Source organism: Arachis stenosperma, chromosome 3 (assembly GCF_014773155.1).
Source record: "Arachis stenosperma cultivar V10309 chromosome 3, arast.V10309.gnm1.PFL2, whole genome shotgun sequence".
In the NCBI taxonomy this organism is placed as follows: Eukaryota; Viridiplantae; Streptophyta; class Magnoliopsida; order Fabales; family Fabaceae; genus Arachis; species Arachis stenosperma.
In genome coordinates this window covers 62421247-62440461 of record NC_080379.1, presented here as the reverse complement: position 1 = coordinate 62440461, position 19215 = coordinate 62421247, and the positions used below count along the sequence as shown (strand labels likewise).

Genomic DNA, 19215 nt, shown 5'->3' with positions numbered 1-19215 from the left:
CATCTCTATACACTTATATGAAATTCCTACCAATGATTTACATAAGTATTTCTATCTTTATTTTATGTTTTATTTATCTTTATATTTGAAAACCATTATAACCATTTGAATCCGCCTAACTGAGATTTACAAGATGACCATAGCTTGCTTCATACCAACAATCTCCGTGGGATCGACCCTTAGGTATTACTTGGACGACCCATGCACTTGCTGGTTAGTTTTGCGGAGTTGTGACAAAGTGTGATTCCCGTTTGAGAGTGCTACCAAGTTTTTGGCGCCATTGTTGATGATCACAATTTCGTGCACCAAGTTTTTGGCGCCGTTGCTGGGGATTGTTCGAGTTTGCACAACTGACGTTCATCTTATTGCTCAGATTAGGTAATTTTATTTTCAAAAAGTTTTCAAAAAATCTTTCAAAATTTTTTTTCTTTTTCGTTTTTACAAAACAATTTTCGAAAAATTCCAAAAAAATTAGAAAATCATAAAATCAAAAATATTTTTGTGTTTCTTGTTTGAGTCTAGTGTCAAATTTTAAGTTTGGTGTCAATTGCATGTTTTAAAAATTTTATGCATTTTTCGAAAATTTCATGCATGGTGTTTTTCATGATCTTCAAGTTGTTCTTGATAAGTCTTCTTGTTTGATCTTCATATTTTCTTGTTTTGTGTCTTTTCTTGTTTTTCATATGCAGTTTTGCATTCTTAGTATCTAAACATGAAAATTTTCTAAGTTTGGTGTCTTGCATGCATCATGTGTTTTGATTCATAATTTTCATGTTGTGAGTCATTTTTTGTGTTTTTCTCCCTCTACATTAAAAATTCAAAAATAAAAAATATATCTTTTCCTTATTTTGCTCATAATTTTCGAAAATTTGAGTTGACTTAGTCAAAAATTTTTAAAACTTAGCTATTTCTTATAAGTCAAGTCAAATTTTCAATTTTAAAAATCCTATCTTTTCAAAACTTTTTCAAAAATAAAATCTTTTTTCATTTTTTTATCATTTTCGAAAAATTTTTAAAATTTATTTTCAAAATCTTTTTCTTATCTTTATTTCAAAATTTTGAAAACTTTACTAACAATTAATGTGATTGATTCAAAAATTGAAGTTTGTTACTTTCTTGTTAAGAAAAGTTCAATCTTTAAATTCTAGAGTCATATCTTTTAGTTTCTTGTTAGTCAAGTAATCAATTTTAATTTTAAAAATCAAATCTTTTCCAAAATATCTTTTTCAATCATATCTTTTTTTAAAATTAATTTCAAAATCTTTTCTAACTTCTTATCTTTTCAAAATTGATTTTCAAATCTTTTTCAACTAACTAATTGACTTTTTGTTTGTTTCTTATCTTTTTCAAAATCACCTAACTACTTTTCTCTCTCTAATTTTAGAAAATTACCTCCCTCTTTTTCAAAAATTCTTTTAATTAACTAATTGTTTCAAATTTTAATTTTAATTTTAATTCTTCTCTTAATTTTCGAAAATCACTAACCCTTTTTCAAAAAAAAAAATTTCGAAAGTTCTCTCCCTCTCATCTCTTTCTATTTATTTTATTTATTTACTAACACTTCTCTTCATCCTAAAATTCGAACCCCCTCTTCCTTTCTGAGTTCAAATTTTCCTCTTTTCCTTCCTCTATTCTTTTCTTCTTCTACTAACATAAAGAAATCTCTCTACTGTGGTAAAGAGGATCCCTATTATTATTTTCTGTCCCCTTTTTTTTTCATATGAGCAGGAGCAAGGACAAGAATATTCTTGTTGAAGCAGATCCTGAACCTGAAAGGACTCTGAAGAGGAAACTAAGAGAAGCTAAATTACAATAATCCAAAGACAACCTTACAGAAATTTTCGAAAAGGAAGAGAAGATGGCAGCCGAAAATAATAATGCAAGTAGGTGACTATACTACACCTACTTCCAAATTTGATGGAAGAAGCATCTCAATCCCTGCCATTGGAGCAAACAATTTTGAGCTGAAACCTCAACTAGTTACTCTAACTGAGTTCTTGCAGATCTGTGAGACTGTTAAGACTAATGAAGTAGATCCTAAAGTCTACAGGCTCATGCTTTTTCCTTTTACTGTAAGAGACAGGGCTAGAACATGGTTGGACTTACAAGCTAAAGATAGCCTGGACTATTGGAATAAGCTGGTCACGGCCTTCTTGGCTAAGTTCTTTCCTCCTCAAAAGCTGAGCAAGCTTAGAGTGGATGTTCAGACCTTCAAACAAAAAGATGGTGAATCCCTCTATGAAGCTTGGGAAAGATACAAACAGATGACCAAAAGGTGTCCTTCTGACATGCTTTAAGAGTGGACCATTTTGGATATATTCTATTATGGTCTATCTGAGTTCTCTAAGATGTCACTGGACCATTCTGCAGGTGGATCTATTCACCTAAAGAAAATGCCTGCAAAAGCTCAAGAACTTATTGAAATGGTTGCAAACAACCAATTCATGTACACTTCTGAGAGAAATCCTGTGAGTAATGGGACACCTCAAATGAAGGGAGTTCTTGAAATTGATACTTTGAATGTCATATTGGCTCAGAACAAAATATTGACTCAGCAAGTCAACATGATTTCTCAAAGTCTGAATGGATGGAAAAATGCATCCAACAGTACTAAAGAGGCATCTTCTGAAGAAGAAGCTTATGATCCTGAGAACCCTGCAATGGCAGAGGTAAATTACATAGGTGAACCTTATGGAAACACCTATAATTCCTCATGGAGAAATCATCCAAATTTCTCATGGAAGGATCAACAAAAGCCTCAACAAGGCTTTAATAATGGTGGAAGAAACAGGCTTAGCAATAGCAAGCCTTTTCCATCATCTTCTCAGCAACAGATAGAGAATTCTAAGCAGAGCCCCTCTAGCTTAGCAAACATAGTCTCTGATCTGTCTAAGGCCACTTTATGTTTCATGAGTGAAACAAGGTCTTCCATTAGAAATTTGAAGGCACAAGTGGGCCAGTTGAGTAAGAAAATCACTGAAACTCCTCCTAGAACTCTCCCAAGCAATACTAAAGAGAATCCGAAAAAAGAGTGCAAGGCCATTGACATAATCAAAATGGCCAAACCTAGAGAAGAAGGGGAGGACGTGAACCCCAATGAGGAAGACCTCATGGGACGTCTCCCAGACAAGAAGGAGTTTCCTATTGAGGACCTAGAGGAATCTGAGGCTCACATAGAGACCATAGAGATTCTATTAAACCTCCTTCTGCCATTCATGAGCTCTGAAAACTATTCTTCCTCTAAAGAGGATGAAGATATAACTAGAGAGCAAGTTGCTCAATATCTAGGAGCTATCATGAAGCTGAATGCCAAGTTGTTTGGTAATGAGACTTGGGAAGATGCACCTCCCTTGCTCATTAGTGAACTAGATAGATAGGTTCAGCAAACTTTACCTCAAAAGAAACAAGATCCTGGTAAATTCTTAATACCCTGTACCATGGACACCATGACCTTTGAGAAGGCTCTATGTGACCTGGGGTCAGGTATAAATCTTATGCCACTCTCTGTAATGAAGAAACTGGGAATCTTTGAGGTACAAACTGCCACTTTCTCATTAGAGATGGCAGACAAGTCAATAAGACAAGCTTATGGAATGGTAGAGGACGTGTTAGTGAAGGTTAAAGGCCTTTACATCCCTGCTGATTCCATAATTTTAGACACTAGGAAGGAAGAGGATGAATGCATCATCCTTGGAAGACCCTTCCTAGCCACAGCAGGAGTTGTGATTGATGTTAACAGAGGAGAGTTAGTCCTTCAATTGAATGGGGACTACCTTGTGTTTAAGGCCCAAGGGTATCCCTCTGTAAACATGAAAAAGAGGCACGATAAGCTTCTCTCAATACAGAGTCAAACAAAGCCCCCACAATCAAACTCTAAGTTTGGTGTTGGGAGGCCACAACCAAACTCTAAGTTTGGTGTTGAACCCCCACATTCAAACTCTAAGTTTAGTGTTGGGAGGTCCCAACAATGCTCTGGACATATGTGAAGCTCCATGAGAGCTCACTGTCAAGCTATTGACATTAAAGAAGCGCTTATTGGGAGGCAACCCAATTTTTATTTATCTATGTTTTTATTATTCTTTTATGTTTTATTAGGTTCATGATCATGTGGAGTCACAAAACAAATACTAAAATTAAAAATAGAATAAAAAATAGCAGAGGAGACAGCACACCCTGGAGGAAGAGCTTACTGGCGTTTAAACGCGTAAGGAGTATCTGGCTGGCGTTCAACGCTAGAACAGAGCATGAATCCGGCGTTGAACGCCAGAAACAAGCAGCAGTCTGGCGTTTAAATGCCAGGAATACACCCTGAGGGGAGCTGGCGTTAAATGCCAGAAACAAGCATGGAACTGGCGTTCAATGCTAGAAACATGCTGCAGACTGGCGTTGAACGCCCAAAACAAGCATAGAGCTGGCGTTTAATACCAGAAACAAGCATCAATCTGGCGTTAAACGCCAGGATTGCATGCAGAGGGCATTTTACACGCCTAATTGGTGCAGGAATGATAAATCTTTGACACCTCAGGATCTGTGGACCCCACAGGATCACCTCAGGATCTGTGGACCCCACAGAATCTCCACCTACCTCAACTCACCCTCTCTCTTCTTCACACAACCCAATAACACTCTTCCCCAAAAATCCTTCACCAATCACCTCAATCTCTCTTCCCCATCACCTCTTTACCACTCACATCCATCCACTCTTCCCTGTAAACCCCACCTACCTTCAAATTCAAAATCTCTTTCCCACCCAAACCCACCCTAAATGACCGAACCTACTACCCTCTCCCTCCACTATATAAACCCCTCCACCCTTCTTAACACAACCCTCTCTTCTCCCCCTTGACCGAACCCACACATATCTCCCTCTCCTCCATATCTTCTTCTTCTTCTTCTTCTATTCTTTCTCTTCTTTTGCTCGAGGACGAGCAACATTCTAAGTTTGGTGTGGTAAAAGCATAGCTTTTTTGTTTTTTCATAACCACTTATGGCACCTAAGGCCGGAGAAACCTCTAGAAAAGGGAAAGAGAAGAGAAAAGCTTTCACCTCTGAGTCATGGGAGATGGAGAAATTCATCTCAAAGGTCTATCAAGACCACTTCTATGAAGTTGTGGCCAAGAAGAAGGTGATCCCTGAGGTCCCTTTCATGCTCAAGAAAAATGAGTATCCGGAGATCCGACATGAGATCCAAAGAAGAGGTTGGGAAGTTCCGACCAACCCCATTCAACAAGTCGAAATATTAATGGTTCAAGAGTTCTATGCTAATGCATGGATCATTAGGAACCATGATCCAAGTATGAACCCGAATCCAAAGAATTATCTTATAATGGTTCGGGGAAAATACTTAGATTTTAGTCCGGAAAATATAAGGTTGGCGTTCAACTTGCCTATAATGCAAGAAAACGCACGCCCCTACACTAGAAGGGTCAACTTTGATCAAAGGTTGGACCAAGTCCTTATGGACATATGTGTTGAAGGAGCTCAATGGAAAAGAGACTCTAAAGGCAAGCCGGTTCAATTGAGAAGACTGGACCTTATGCCTGTGGCTAGAGGATGGTTGGAATTCATCCAACGCTCCATCATCCCCACTAGCAACCGATGCAAAGTAACTGTGGATCGGGCCATCATGATCCATAGCATCATGATTGGAAAGAAAGTAGAAGTTCATGAAGTCATCTCTCTAGAACTCTACAAAGTAGCCGAAAAGCCCTCCACCTTGGCAAGGCTAGCTTTTCCACATCTCATTTGCCATCTATGCTACTCAGCTGGAGTTGTCATAGAAGGAGACATCCTCATTGAAGAGGACAAGCTCATCACTAAGAAGAGGATGGAGCAAACAAGAGAGCCTATTCATGGATCTCAAGAGACGCATGAGGAAGCTCATCATCAAGAAATCCTTGAGATGCCTCAAGGGATGCACTTTCCTCCAAACAACTATTGAAAACAACTCAACACTTCTCTAGAAGACTTGAGTTATAACATGGACCAATTAAGGGTGGAGCACACCAAGAGCACTCCATCATTCTCCATGAGATTAGAGAAGATCAAAGAGCTATGAGGGAGGAGCAACAAAAGCAAGGAAGAAACATAGAGGAGCTCAAGGATGCTATTGGTCCTTCAAGAAGAAGACGCCACCATCACTAAGGTGGACTCATTCCTTAACTTCCTTGTTCCTATTTCTCTGTTTTTCAGTTTTAAGCTTCATGTTTGTTTATGTTTGTGTCTTTACTACATCATCATTAGTATTTAGCAACTTTGTCCTAAGGCTATGAATAATTCCAAGAATCTTTCACCTTTCTTAAATGAAAAATGTTTTTACTACAAAAGAACAAGAAGTACATGAGTTTCGAAATTGTCCTTGAAATTAGTTTAATTATATTGATGTGGTGACAATACTTTTTTGTTTTCTGAATGAATGCTTGAACAGTGCATATTTTTGATCTTGTTGTTTATGAATGTTAAAATTGTTGGCTCTTGAAAGAATGATGAAAAAGAGAAATGTTATTGATGATCTGAAAAATCATAAAATTGATTCTTGAAGCAAGAAAAAGCAGTGAAGAACAAAGCTTGCGGAAAAAAAAAGTGGCAAAAAAAATATGAAAGAAAAAGAAAAAGCAAGCAGAAAAAGCCAATAGCCCTTAAAACCAAAAGGCAAGGGTAAAAAAAGATCCAAGGCTTTGAGCATTAATGGATAGGAGGGCCCAAGGAAATAAAATCCAGGCCTAAGCGGCTAAATCAAGCTGTCCCTAACCATGTGCTTGTGGCATGCAAGTCCAAGTGAAAAGCTTGAGACTGAGTGGTTAAAGTCGTGATCCAAAGCAAAAAGAGTGTGCTTAAGAGCTCTGGACACCTCTAACTGGGGACTTTAGCAAAGCTGAGTCACAATCTAAAAAGGTTCACCCAGTCATGTGTCTGTGGCATTTAGGTATCTGGTGGTAATACTGGAAAACAAAGTGCTTAGGGCCACGGCCAAGACTCGTAAAAGTAGCTGTGTTCAAGAATCAACATACTTAACTAGGAGAATTAATAACACTATCTGAACTTTGAGTTCCTATAGATGCCAATCATTCTAAACTTCAAGGGATAAAGTGAGATGCCAAAACCGTCAGAAGCAAAAAGCTACTAGTCCCGCTCATCTAATTAGAACTAAGCTTCATTGATGTTTTGAGATTTATAGGATATTCTCTTCTTTTTATCCTAATTGATTTTTAGTCGCTTGGGGACAAGCAACAATTTAAGTTTGGTGTTGTGATGAGCGGATAATTTATACGCTTTTTGGCATTGTTTTTAGGTAGTTTTTAGTAGGATCTAGCTACTTTTTGGGATGTTTTCATTAGTTTTTATGAAAAATTCACATTTCTGGACTTTACTATGAATTTGTGTGTTTTTCTGTGATTTCATGTATTTTCTGGCTGAAATTGAGGGACCTGAGCAAAAATCTGATTCAGGCTGAAAAAGGACTGCTGATGCTGTTGGATTCTGACCTCCCTACACTCGAAATAGATTTTCTGGAGCTACAGAACTTCAAATGGCACGCTCTCAACGGCGTTAGAAAGTAGACATCCAGGGCTTTCCAGCAATATAATGATCCATACTTTGTTCGAGTCAAGACGACACAAACTGGCGTTCAATGCCAGTTCTATACTGCATTTTGGAGTAAAACGCCAAAAACACGTCACAAACCAGAGTTAAATGCCAAACAGACGTTACAACTTGGCGTTTAACCCCAAGAGAAGCCTTTGCACGTGTAAAGCTCAAGCTCAGCCAAGCATACACCAAAGTGGGCCCCAGAAGTGGATTTCTGCACTTAGACTTATTTTTGTAAACCCTAGTAGCTAGTTTAGTATAAATAGAACTTTTTACTATTGTACTAGTGTCTAATCTTTTGACGTCTAATCTTTTGACGTCTGGTCTTTTGACCACATCTTTGGTCTCAGTTTTAATTGTTCATCTTAGGAGACTATTGATCACGTTTATGGGTGCTGGCCATTTGGCCATGCCTGGACCATCACTTATGTATTTTTAACGATGGAGTTTCTACACACCATAGATTAAGGGTGTGGAGCTTTGCTGTTCCTCGAGTATTAATGCAATTACTACTATTTTTATTCAATTCATGCTTATTCTTATTCTAAGATATTGGCTGCACTTCAACATGATGAATGTGATGATCCGTGACACTCATCATCATTCTCAACTATGAACGCGTGACTGACAACCACTTCTGTTCTACCTTAGAACGAGCGTGTATCTCTTGGATTCCTTAATCAGGATCTTCATGGTATAAGCTAGAACCCTTTGGCGGCCATTCTTGAGAATCCAGAAAGTCTAAACCTTGTCTGTGGTATTCCGAGTAGGATTTAGGGATTGAATGACTGTGACGAGCTTCAAACTCGCGATTGTTGGGCATAGTGACAGACGCAAAAGAATCAATGGATTCTATTCCGACATGATCGAGAACCGACAGATGATTAGCCGTGCTGTGACAAGAGCATTTGGACCATTTTCATTGAGATGATGGGAAGTAGCCATTGACAACGGTGATGCCCTACATACAGCTTGCCATGGAAAGGAGTATGAAGGATTGGATGAAAGCAGTAGAAAAGCAGAGATTCAGAAGGAACACAGCATCTCCATACACTTATCTGAAATTCCTACCAATGATTTACATAAGTATTTCTATCTTTATTTTATGTTTTATTTATCTTTATATTTGAAAACCATTATAACCATTTGAATCCGCTAACTGAGATTTATAAGATGACCATAGCTTGCTTCATACCAACAATCTCTGTGGGATCGACCCTTATTCACATAAGGTATTACTTGGACGACCCAGTGCACTTGCTGGTTAGTTGTGCGGAGTTGTGACAAAGTATGATTCACGTTTGAGAGTGCTACCAAGTTTTTGGCACCATTGTTGATGATCACAATTTCGTACACCAATGATTCATCAGAGATTGGAGATATCATAATCCATCATGAATCAAATGGGTCTCAATTCCTTTCTCAATCATATGAGTAGATCTATAGAAGGTTGAAATTGATTGGATTCCAATTCCTTGGCAATCCAATCTCTCTAATCACAATCAATCTTTCCAATTCCTTAATCTAATTATCATGAGAAGAGTTAAATCACATTCTCTTATCCATAAGCCACATAAACTCTCAGAACCTCAATTCCTCCCGAATGGTGTTGGTTAAGAGAATTGTGAAGGATAAAGCTCCAATTCTAATGCAAGTGATTTCCCTTCCGAGGCTCACACAAGAATTCAGTTGAATTAAACCCCCTTCGAGAGTGAATAATTCACACATAAAACAGAAGTTATCCTATAGCTACCCAAGCGGATTGATTCATTATGATTACAATAGAGCTCCTCCCCTAATAAAATTGGGGTTTAGTTCATTATTGCTCAATTTAAAATAGAAAACAGAAAAGTGCAGAACAGAGAAAATACAAAAGAAAATAAGTGCAGAGTTTCCCAGTTAGGGTCCCTGATGAGCGGATAATTTGTATACTTTTTGGCATTGTTTTTAGTATGTTTTTAGCATGATCTAGTTAGTTTTTAGTATATTTTTATTAGTTTTTAGTTAAAATTCACTTTTCTGGTCTTTACTATGAGTTTGTGTGTTTTTCTGTGATTTCAGGTATTTTCTGGCTGAAATTGAGGGACCTGAGCAAAAATCTGATCCAGAGACTCAAAAGGACTGCAGATGCTGTTGGATTCTGACCTCCCTGCACTCGAAGTGGATTTTCTGGAGCTACAGAAGCCCAATTGGCGCGCTCTCAACGGCGTTGGAAAGTAGACATCCTGGGCTTTCCAGCAATATATAATAGTCCATACTTTGCCCAAGATTTGATGGCCCAAACCGGCGTTCAAAGTCACCTCAAGAAATCCCAGCGTTAAACGCTGGAACTGGCACCCAAATGGGAGTTAAACGCCCAAACTGGCACCAAAGCTGGCGTTTAACTCCAAGAAGAGTCTCTACACGAAATTGCTTCATTGCTCAGCCCAAGCACACACCAAGTGGGCCCGGAAGAGGATTTTTATGTCATTTACTCATTTCTGTACACCCTAGGCTACTAGTTCTTATAAGTAGGACCTGCCATTCGGCCATATAGACCTTATGCTTATGTATTTTCAACGGTGGAGTTTCTACACACCAGAGATTAAGGTGTGGAGCTCTGCTGTACCTCGAGTATTAATGCAATTACTATTGTTCTTTCATTCAAATTCCGCTTGTTCTTTATCCAAGATATCACTTGTTCTTCAACATGATGAAGGTGATGATTGACGCCCATCACCATTCTCACTCATGAACAAAGTGACTAACAACCACTCTTGTTCTACAAGCATTTGAGGCTTGGTGAATATCTCTTGGATTCCTGATTGCACGATGCATGGTTGATCGCCTGACAACCGAGTGCTCGCCTGACAAACGGGCCAACCATTCCGTGAGATCAGAGTCTTCGTGGTATAGGCAAGAACTGATGGCAGCATTCAAGAGAATCCGGAAGGTCTAACCTTGTCTGTGGTATTCTGAGTAGGATTCAATGATTGAATGACTGTGACGTGCTTCAAACCTGTAACCTACTAGGGCGTTAGTGACAGACGCAAAAGAGTTATTCTATTCCGGTAGGGGAGGGAACCACACCGGTGATTGGCAGCACTGTGACAGAGTGTGTGCATTAGCTTTCACTGCGAGGATGGGAGGTAGCTGCTGACAACAGTGAGACCCTATACGAGCTTGCCATGGAAAGGAGTAAGAAGGGTTGGATGAAGACAGTAGGAAAGCAGAGAGACGGAAGGGAAGGCATCTTCATGCGCTTATCTGAAGTTCCTACCAATGAATTACATAAGTATCACTATCTTTATCTTTTTTGTTATTTTCGTTCATCACCATATATATCTGAGTTTGCCTGACTAAGATTTACAAGATGACCATAGCTTGCTTCAATACTAACAATCTCCGTGGGATCGACCCTTACTCACGTAAGGTTTATTACTTGGACGACCCAGTGCACTTGCTGGTTAGTTGTGCGAAGTTGTGTAATGCCATGGTATTGAGCGCACCAAGTTTTTGGAGCCATTACCAGGGATTATGAGAGTTGTGAAAAAGTATAGTTCACAATTTCGCGCACCAGTCCCTGACTCCCCAGCCTTCCAAATCTCTCTTCTAAATCAATTTCCCTACTATTTATACACTTTCTTCTTTTAGTCTTTAAGTCCTTGGATTGGGACTTTGGCCTCTGTTGAAGTAAGCTAGAGTGGGTCTTAGTGACGTTGAAGATGTACGTTTGTCAATTAACGTTCATGATCTGCATGGGTGTTCAATTATACTAGAGCTGGTGTCAACGTTGGTGATCAAAATTTGTAAGAAAACGTTGAGTCAAACATTGCTTTGAACAAGGATTTGAGCTTTGCCGCCAACATTTGACTCAATATTGGTGCACCAACGTTTTTCCATCCACTCGTGCATGTCGCCCACGAGTACGCGTCCAAATAGCGTTTTGCGCAAGTGCGTCGCTCACGCGTTTGCTAGTCTGGCTAAAATTTGCATCCACGCGTACGCGTCACAGTCGCGTGCGCATCGCAGCAAGTTTTCCAGCTCCAAATTCTGGGCTTCTCATTGAAGATGTTGGAGGCAGCATTTGAGGCAACGTTTGCACACCAACATTCTCTTGGTCACGCGTACGCGTCAAACTGGATTTTTGCCATTTTGCACATGCGGGTAGCTCATGCGTGCGCGAGAATTCCACTTCCACTTGTACGCATCATCGACGCGTATGCGTCGCCCTAATATTTTCCAGCTCCAGAAATGAAAGTTATCGAAGACGTTGGGGGTAACGTTGGTTCACCAACGTTCCCTCCAACGTTGACACCCAATTTTACAAGAACGTTGCTAAGCAACGTTGGTGAGCTAACTTTGGCCACCAATGTTGCATACCCTTTTTCTTCCAACGTTTAAGGTAACATTGGTGAGCCAACTTTGGCCACCAATGTTACTTTCTCTGCTTCTTTCTCTGCTTCTTCCTTGCTTCTCTTCACATATCATCAACCAAACACATCCATCAAAGCCTTGCCAATATCACAAGATTTTGTATCATTCATAATAATGAAATAAATATTTCCTAAATCTCATGAAAATGCACTAATTTAACCATGTTTGATTGAATAAAGATATACATGAATTTCTAATCCAATTACTTACTTATTGCTCAAGAAAGTACATGAAACCTAATGAAAACAAATGAAAAATACTTGTGAAACTAGCCTAAGATGACTTATTATCACTGACCCCTTTACGTCTTTGCTCTAGCCACAACCCAACCCGACACTCCGAACATCCGAGCAGACAAACAGATTTGATTAACTTCCATTAAGTATGGTTAAATATGATTGTAGATAATTTATTTGTCAAATTGCGAAATTTACTTGAGAATTTAGGGCTTGTTAGGTGTATTGTTGCACGAAACTGGCTCTACAGAATTTGCACAGATAGACCGGCAAGTATACCGGGTCGTCCAAGTAATACCTGAGGTGAGTTAAGGTTGATCCCACGAGGATTGTTGGTTTGAGCAAGCAGTGGACACCTTGCAGATCTTAGTTTGGCGGATAGAAATTATAGTTTGTCATGAAAAGCATATAAAACAAATTAAATAAATAGAAGTTACTAGATAGATAGGAATTCAATGGTGATAGAATGGTTGAGGCTTTGGAGATGGTTCGTCTTTCTGGATTAACTTTTCTTAATGTCTTCTTCAATAACCTTCTGATTCCTTCAATGGAAGCTGTAAGTGATTAACTCATGTCCTCTCATCAAGTTAACCTCCTCCACTACAGCAATCCACCACGTTGAGATGACTTATGTCCTCTCATTAAGCCACCTCTAGGTTTCTCACTATAGTATAAGATGAAGCTCTAAGCAGTCCACTCCGCTTCACAATCCTACTCAAGGTGCCACAGACAAGGCAGATCTTCCGGATCAGAAACCGCTGCTTCTCTAACTCTAGTCTTAACGCCACAGAAACTTCACGCACCCATAGTCAACGAGATTATATGTCACATATCCAAAGTTGCTCAAATGCTCTATTGGAATCCACAATACAATCTCTAGCTTTAGTTCAATGCTATCCGGGTCAGGAATCACACAAAATCCATGTAGAACAAGGGTGATTATCATGGGTCACCCTCAATTCCTTAGATGAAGAACGAGGTTGCATAAGAGAATAGAATCAGAATATTTGAATGAAAATAGTAATATTATTGATCCATGAAACGCAGCAGAGCTCCTAACCTTAACCTTAGGAGGTTAGTGACTTATGCTATTCGAAAATAAAATGGTAAAAGTAAAAGTAGGCAAGAGTTCTCTAACAAGGTGAACTATTGTATATATATACTAATCTAATGACTAAGGATTACAGAAATATGATAGACTAGACTTAGGAGTGGGAAAATCCACTTCTGGGGCCTACTTGGTGAGTGTTTGGGCTAAGTTTTGAGTGTATCCACGAGCAAGGGTCCCTTAGGGGAATTGAACGCTGGCTAGGGACCCCCTTTTGGGCTTTGGATGCCAGCTGCTCCCTTGTGGGCGCTGGACGCCAGGAATGGAGCTGGTGGCTGGCATTGAATACCAATTTTGGGCCTTTATTTATAAACCAAAGTATAAACTTTTATATATTTCTGAAAAGCTCTGGACGTTAGCTTTCCATACCCGTTGAGAGTACGCCATTTGGATCTCTATAGCTTCAGAAAAGCTCATTCGAGTGCATGAAGGTCAGATCCTAACAGCATCTGCAGTCCTTTCTTTGCTTCTGAATCAGACTTTTGCTCAAGCTCCTCAATTTCAGCCAGAAAATACCTGAAATTACCATAAAACACACAAAATCAAAGTAGAATCCAAAAATATAAATTTTTCACAAAAACCTATGAAAATAGAATAAAACTTAAACAAAACATAATGAAAACTATATGAAAACAATGCCAAAAAGCATATAAAATATCCGCTCATTAAAATACCAAACTTAAATTGTTGCTTGTCCCCAAGAAACCAAAAACACAGTAGGATAAAAGGAAATAGAAGGATGCAATAAATTTCAGAGTTCTCAATGAAGCTCAGTTTCAATTTGATGAGCAGGACCAGTAGATTTTTGCTTCTGAATAGTTCTGGCATCTCACTTTCCATTGAAGCTTAGAATAGTTGGCATCTTCAAAAACTTAGAATCATTATGATACTATTGATTCTCTTAGTTAAGTTCTTTTTATTTTTGAACACAACTTCTTTAGAGTCTTGGCCGTGACCCTAAGTACTTTGTTTTCCAGTATTACCATCGGATACATAAATGTCACACACACTTTAACTGGGCGAACCCTTTCGGATTGTGATTCAGCTTTGCTAGAATCCCCAGCCAGTGGTGCCCAGAGTTCTTAAACACACTATTTGCTTTAGACCACGACTTTAACTGCTCAGTCTCAAGTTTTTCAGTTGACACCTTCACACCACAAGCATATAGTTAGGGAAGCAGCTCAATTGAACTGTTTAGGCTAAGATATTTCTTTTAGGCCCTCCTAACCATTGATGCTCAAAGCCTTAGATCCATTTTCTTGCCTTTCAGTTTAAAGAGCTATTGGCTTTTTGCTCTTGCCTTTTGGTTTAAAGAACTATTGGCTTTTTCTGCTTTTTATTTCTTTTTCTTTCTTTTTTTTTGCATGCTGCTTTTTCTTGCTTCAAGAATCAATTTTAGAATTTTTCAGATAATCAATAATACTTCACTTTTATCCTCATTCATTCAAGAGCCAACATTCTTAACTCCAACATCAACTATGCACTGTTTATTCATACATTCAGGAAACAAAAGCAATGCCACCACATCATATAATTGAACCATTCTTAATATATAACTCGAAATTCATGCATCTTACTTTTCTTTTTCAATAAAATAATTTTTCTTTTAAGCAAGGTGATAGATGCATGGAATATTTTATAACTTTAAGACATAAAATAAAGATGATCATGCACTAGAAACAAACAATAAAACACAATACATGGAAAACAGAAAAATAACATAGGCAATAGGGGAGTAAAGGAAATGAATTCACCTTAGTAATGGAGGCTACTACTCTTTCTGTAGGATCCAATGGAGTGCTTGATTTTCTCTATGTCACGCCGCTGCCTCTGTTGTTCTTCCCTCATAACTCTTTGTTCTTCCCTCATGGCTCTTTGATCTTTTCTTATGTCATGGAGGATGATGGAGTGCTCTTGATGTCCGATCTTTAGTTGATCCATGCTGGAGCTCAATTCTTCTAGAGAAGTGTGCAATTGATCCCAATAGCCTTGGGGAGGAAAATGCATCCCTTGAGGTATCTCAGGGATTTCTTGTTGAGGCAGCTCCACATGCTCTTACTGTGGTCAATGTGCTGGCTCTCTAGTTTGCTCCCTCCTCTTCTTGGTGATGGGCTTGTCCTCCTTAATGGGAATGTCTCCTTCTATGACAATTCTAGCTGAATTGCATAGATGACAGATAAGGTGGAGGAATGCCAACCTTGCTAATGGGGAAAGCTTTTCAGCTTTCTTGTACAATTCTTGAGGTATTACCTCATGTACTGCCACCTTACTTCCAATCATGATGCAATAAATCATGATGGCTCTGTCAGTGGTCACTTCTGACCGCTTGTTAGTATGGATAATAGAGCATTGGATAAATTCCAACCATCCTCTAGCTACGGGCTTGAGGTCAAGCCTTCTTAGTTGGATAGGCTTTCCTTGAGCATCCCTCTTCCACTGAGCTCCTTCCACACAAATATCTGAAAGGACTTGGTCCAGCCTTTGGTCAAAATTGACTCTCCTAGAATAAGGTTATGGGTCTTCTTGCATCAATGGCAAATGAAGCGCCAACCTTACGCTTTCCGGGCTGAAATCCAAGAGACGCCCTCGGACCATGGTATGCCAATTTTTGGGACTTGGGTTCATGCTTGTATCATGGTTCTTCGTGACCCATGCATTGGCATAGAACTCTTGTACCATCAATATTCTGACTTCTAGAATAGGATTGGTTAGGACTTCCCAACCTCTCCTTTGGATTTCACTTCAGATTTCCGTGTACTCATTCTTTTTTAGCCTAAAGGGGACTTCAGGAATCACCCTCTTCTTTGCCACTACTTCATAGAAGTAGTCTTGATGGGCTTTGGTGATGAATCTCTCCATCTCCCAAGATTCAGAGGTAGAAGCAACTGCTTTTTCTTTCCTCTTTCTAGAGGATTCTTCGACTTTGGGTGCCATAAATGTGAATAGAAAGCAAAAAGAAAGGTTTTTCCAACACCAAACTTAAAAACTTTGCTCGTCCTCGAGCAAAATATGAAGAAAAGGGAAGAAAAGAGTAGAAAAAGAAGAGAATGGAGGAGATGGAAAGGGATAGTGGATTCGGCCAAGTAGGGCTTTAGTGTATGGATGGTGTGTGTATGAAGGGTAGGAAGAAGGGGTTATTTATAGGAATGGGATAGGTTGGGTTCGAATGAATGGGTGGGAATTAGGTGAAAAATTTTACATTTGAAGTAGGTGAGGGTTGGTGGGAGTTATGATGGTTTTGGAAAGTGATATAGATGTGATTAGGTTAGGATTTATAGGGAAGAGTGTGTGGGGAAGAGTGAAAGTAAGAGTGAGAAGAAGGTGCAATAGGTGGAGATTCTGTGAAACCCACTGATTCTGAGAGGCAAGGAAATTCAAGTTCTCTGCCCCCTTGTGAGCGTTGAACGCCCAGTTCTTGCTCCTGGCTGGCGTTCAACGCCAGCTATGTGAATTATTCAAATATAAGAGGACTATATGTCACGTATCCCGTTAAATCCAGATAATTAAAAATTTAGAAGAAATCATTTTCAAGCTGTTGTTCAAATAAAGAGCTTTTTCAAGTTATACAAGAACTCAATTAAAACAATGGTCATACTTCCATTCCACCAAAATTCATAAGATAGAGGACAAAAACAATTCTTGAAATAGAAATCAGCACATGAATTAAAATAGAAAAATAATAGTATCAATCCATACAATAGACAGAGCTTCTAACCTTAACAGTGGAGGTTTAGTTGGTCATGGTTCAGAGAGAAAACAAGGATTCTGTAAAATTGTAAATTGCGGAATGAGGTAGAAGAGAATAGAGAAGCCCAAAGGGCTAATTCTTTTCTCTTTAATATCTAATCCTAATTAATGTAATTTATATTTCCTAAAACTAAATAATATCTTTTCCTGTTTTTAAATAAAATATAGTTTAATCAGAATTAAAAGAGATCTTCGTTGCCATCATAAACTTGGACATGGAGGACCACTTGGCTCATGATGAACTGGTGCCTAACTTCACTACTGTGAAGTTAGGTGTGGCTGAGGCAGCATGAATTGGAGTTGATGTGTGTGTTGCTGCGCCTAACTTGGGTGGGAGTGCACCTAACTTGAGTGTGGCTGAACCCTTTGTGCGTGCTTGTTGTGATTGGCACCTAACTTGAGAAATCTCAAGTTAGGCGCCACCTTGATAGAACTCTTTTCAATCTTTCCCTTTGTCCTGGCACCTAACTCTTTTCAAGTTAGGCGGCACCTTGGCTCAGTTGGCTGCTTTGGATTAATGGATGTAGTTGATCTTGGCGCCTAACTTGAGAAACCTCAAGTTAGGCGCCACCCTTGCAGGATTGATGGAGAAGAAGTATGGACTATTTTACATCGTTAGAAAGCTATGAAAGTTAGCTTTCCAACGCCACTAAAATCATGTCAATTGAACCTCTGTAGCTTGGGTTATTCAGGTTAGAGTGAAGAGAGGTCAGGGTTGATAGCATCATTCGCTTTCTTCTCTTTTTCTACAGAAACTCCATCAAATCCATCCAAATGCTACCTGAAATAAACAGAATTGTACACAACTCAAAGTAGCATCCATGGTGGCTAAAAGATAATTAATTCTTTATTAAACATAATAATTTGAATGCAAATTCACTAGGAAAAGATAGGAAAGATGCTCATGCATCACCTCTCATTGGGCGTTGAACGCCCTTGAGGGACCTCCTTCTTGGCGTTCAACACCAGGTCTGTGCCTCTGTTGGGGCATTGAACGCCCAGGTTCTGCCCCCTGACTAGCGTTCAATGCCAGCTTCAGGCTTCTTGGCTAGCGTTCAACACTAGCAATGTGCTCCCTGGCTGGCGTTGAACACCAGCAAGGTCTCTACCCATGGTGTTTTGTTTCCAGCTCTGACTGTTTCTGTTTCTATTCTAACTACTGCACATGATCATAACTTAAACAAAGATGAAAGTTAAACTGAAATAACTTAAATAAACTCAATGAAAAATAAGAAAACATTAATTATTGATGGGTGGCCTCCCAACAAGCGCTTCTTTAACATCACTAGCTTGACAGTTAGCTCCTTACGAAGATAAATAGGGGCTCAGAATTTTGCCCCTTACAGTGAACTTCTTGTCTTTGCTCTCATGGATAAGTTCCACATGTTCCAGAGATAAGATCCTGTTCACAGTGTGTGGAATGACTGGATTGTCTGTGAAGACAACTCTCATGCCAGGTGAGAGGCAATCAGTGGGGATGTACTTATCCCTCCAGCCTTTAGGTACTTTCTTCCTAGTACCTTTATTCTCAATGCTTGATAATGGCTGCCCAACACCAAACTTAGAATTGGTGTCTGGGTGCTCTGTATAACCTTGCACTGAGAAAGAGGGTTGGAACACTAAGTGTTGCACAACTGTTTCTCTGTTGTCAGATGGAGAGTTAGGGCTAGGCATCTTGAAAAAGATGTGGTCCTCCCATAATTGTAGAATCAGCTCTACCTTTGCTACATCAATGATGGCATTGGCAATGGCTAGGAAGGGTCTTTCCGGGATAATGGATTCATCCTCTTCCTCCCTAGTATCCAAGATTATGAAATCTACAAGGATGTAAAGGTTCTCAACCTTTACTAAGACATCCTCTACACGACAATAAGCCTTTTTCATTGACCTGTCTGCCATCTCTAGTGAGATTCTTTCAACTTATATCTCAAAGATTTCCAACTTCTCCATTACAGAGAATAGCATAAGGTTTATGCTTGACTCTAGGTCATACAAAGCCTTATCAAAGGTAATGGTGCCTATGGTGCAAGGAATCAGGAAGCTTCAGAAATCTGGCAGCTTCTGAGGTAGTTTCTACTGAACCAAGGCATTGAGTTCCTTAGTGAGCACTAGAGGTTCTTC

At 39.2% G+C, this 19215-nt stretch overlaps 1 non-coding gene across 1 annotated transcript; it reads right to left on the bottom strand.

The window, feature by feature from the left end:
• Positions 1 to 2186: 2186 nt before the first annotated feature.
• On the bottom strand, positions 2187 to 2294 carry LOC130972118 (small nucleolar RNA R71). The gene has a single exon (XR_009083315.1). It is a non-coding gene; the product is annotated as a small nucleolar RNA R71 (small nucleolar RNA).
• Positions 2295 to 19215: the final 16921 nt, after the last annotated feature.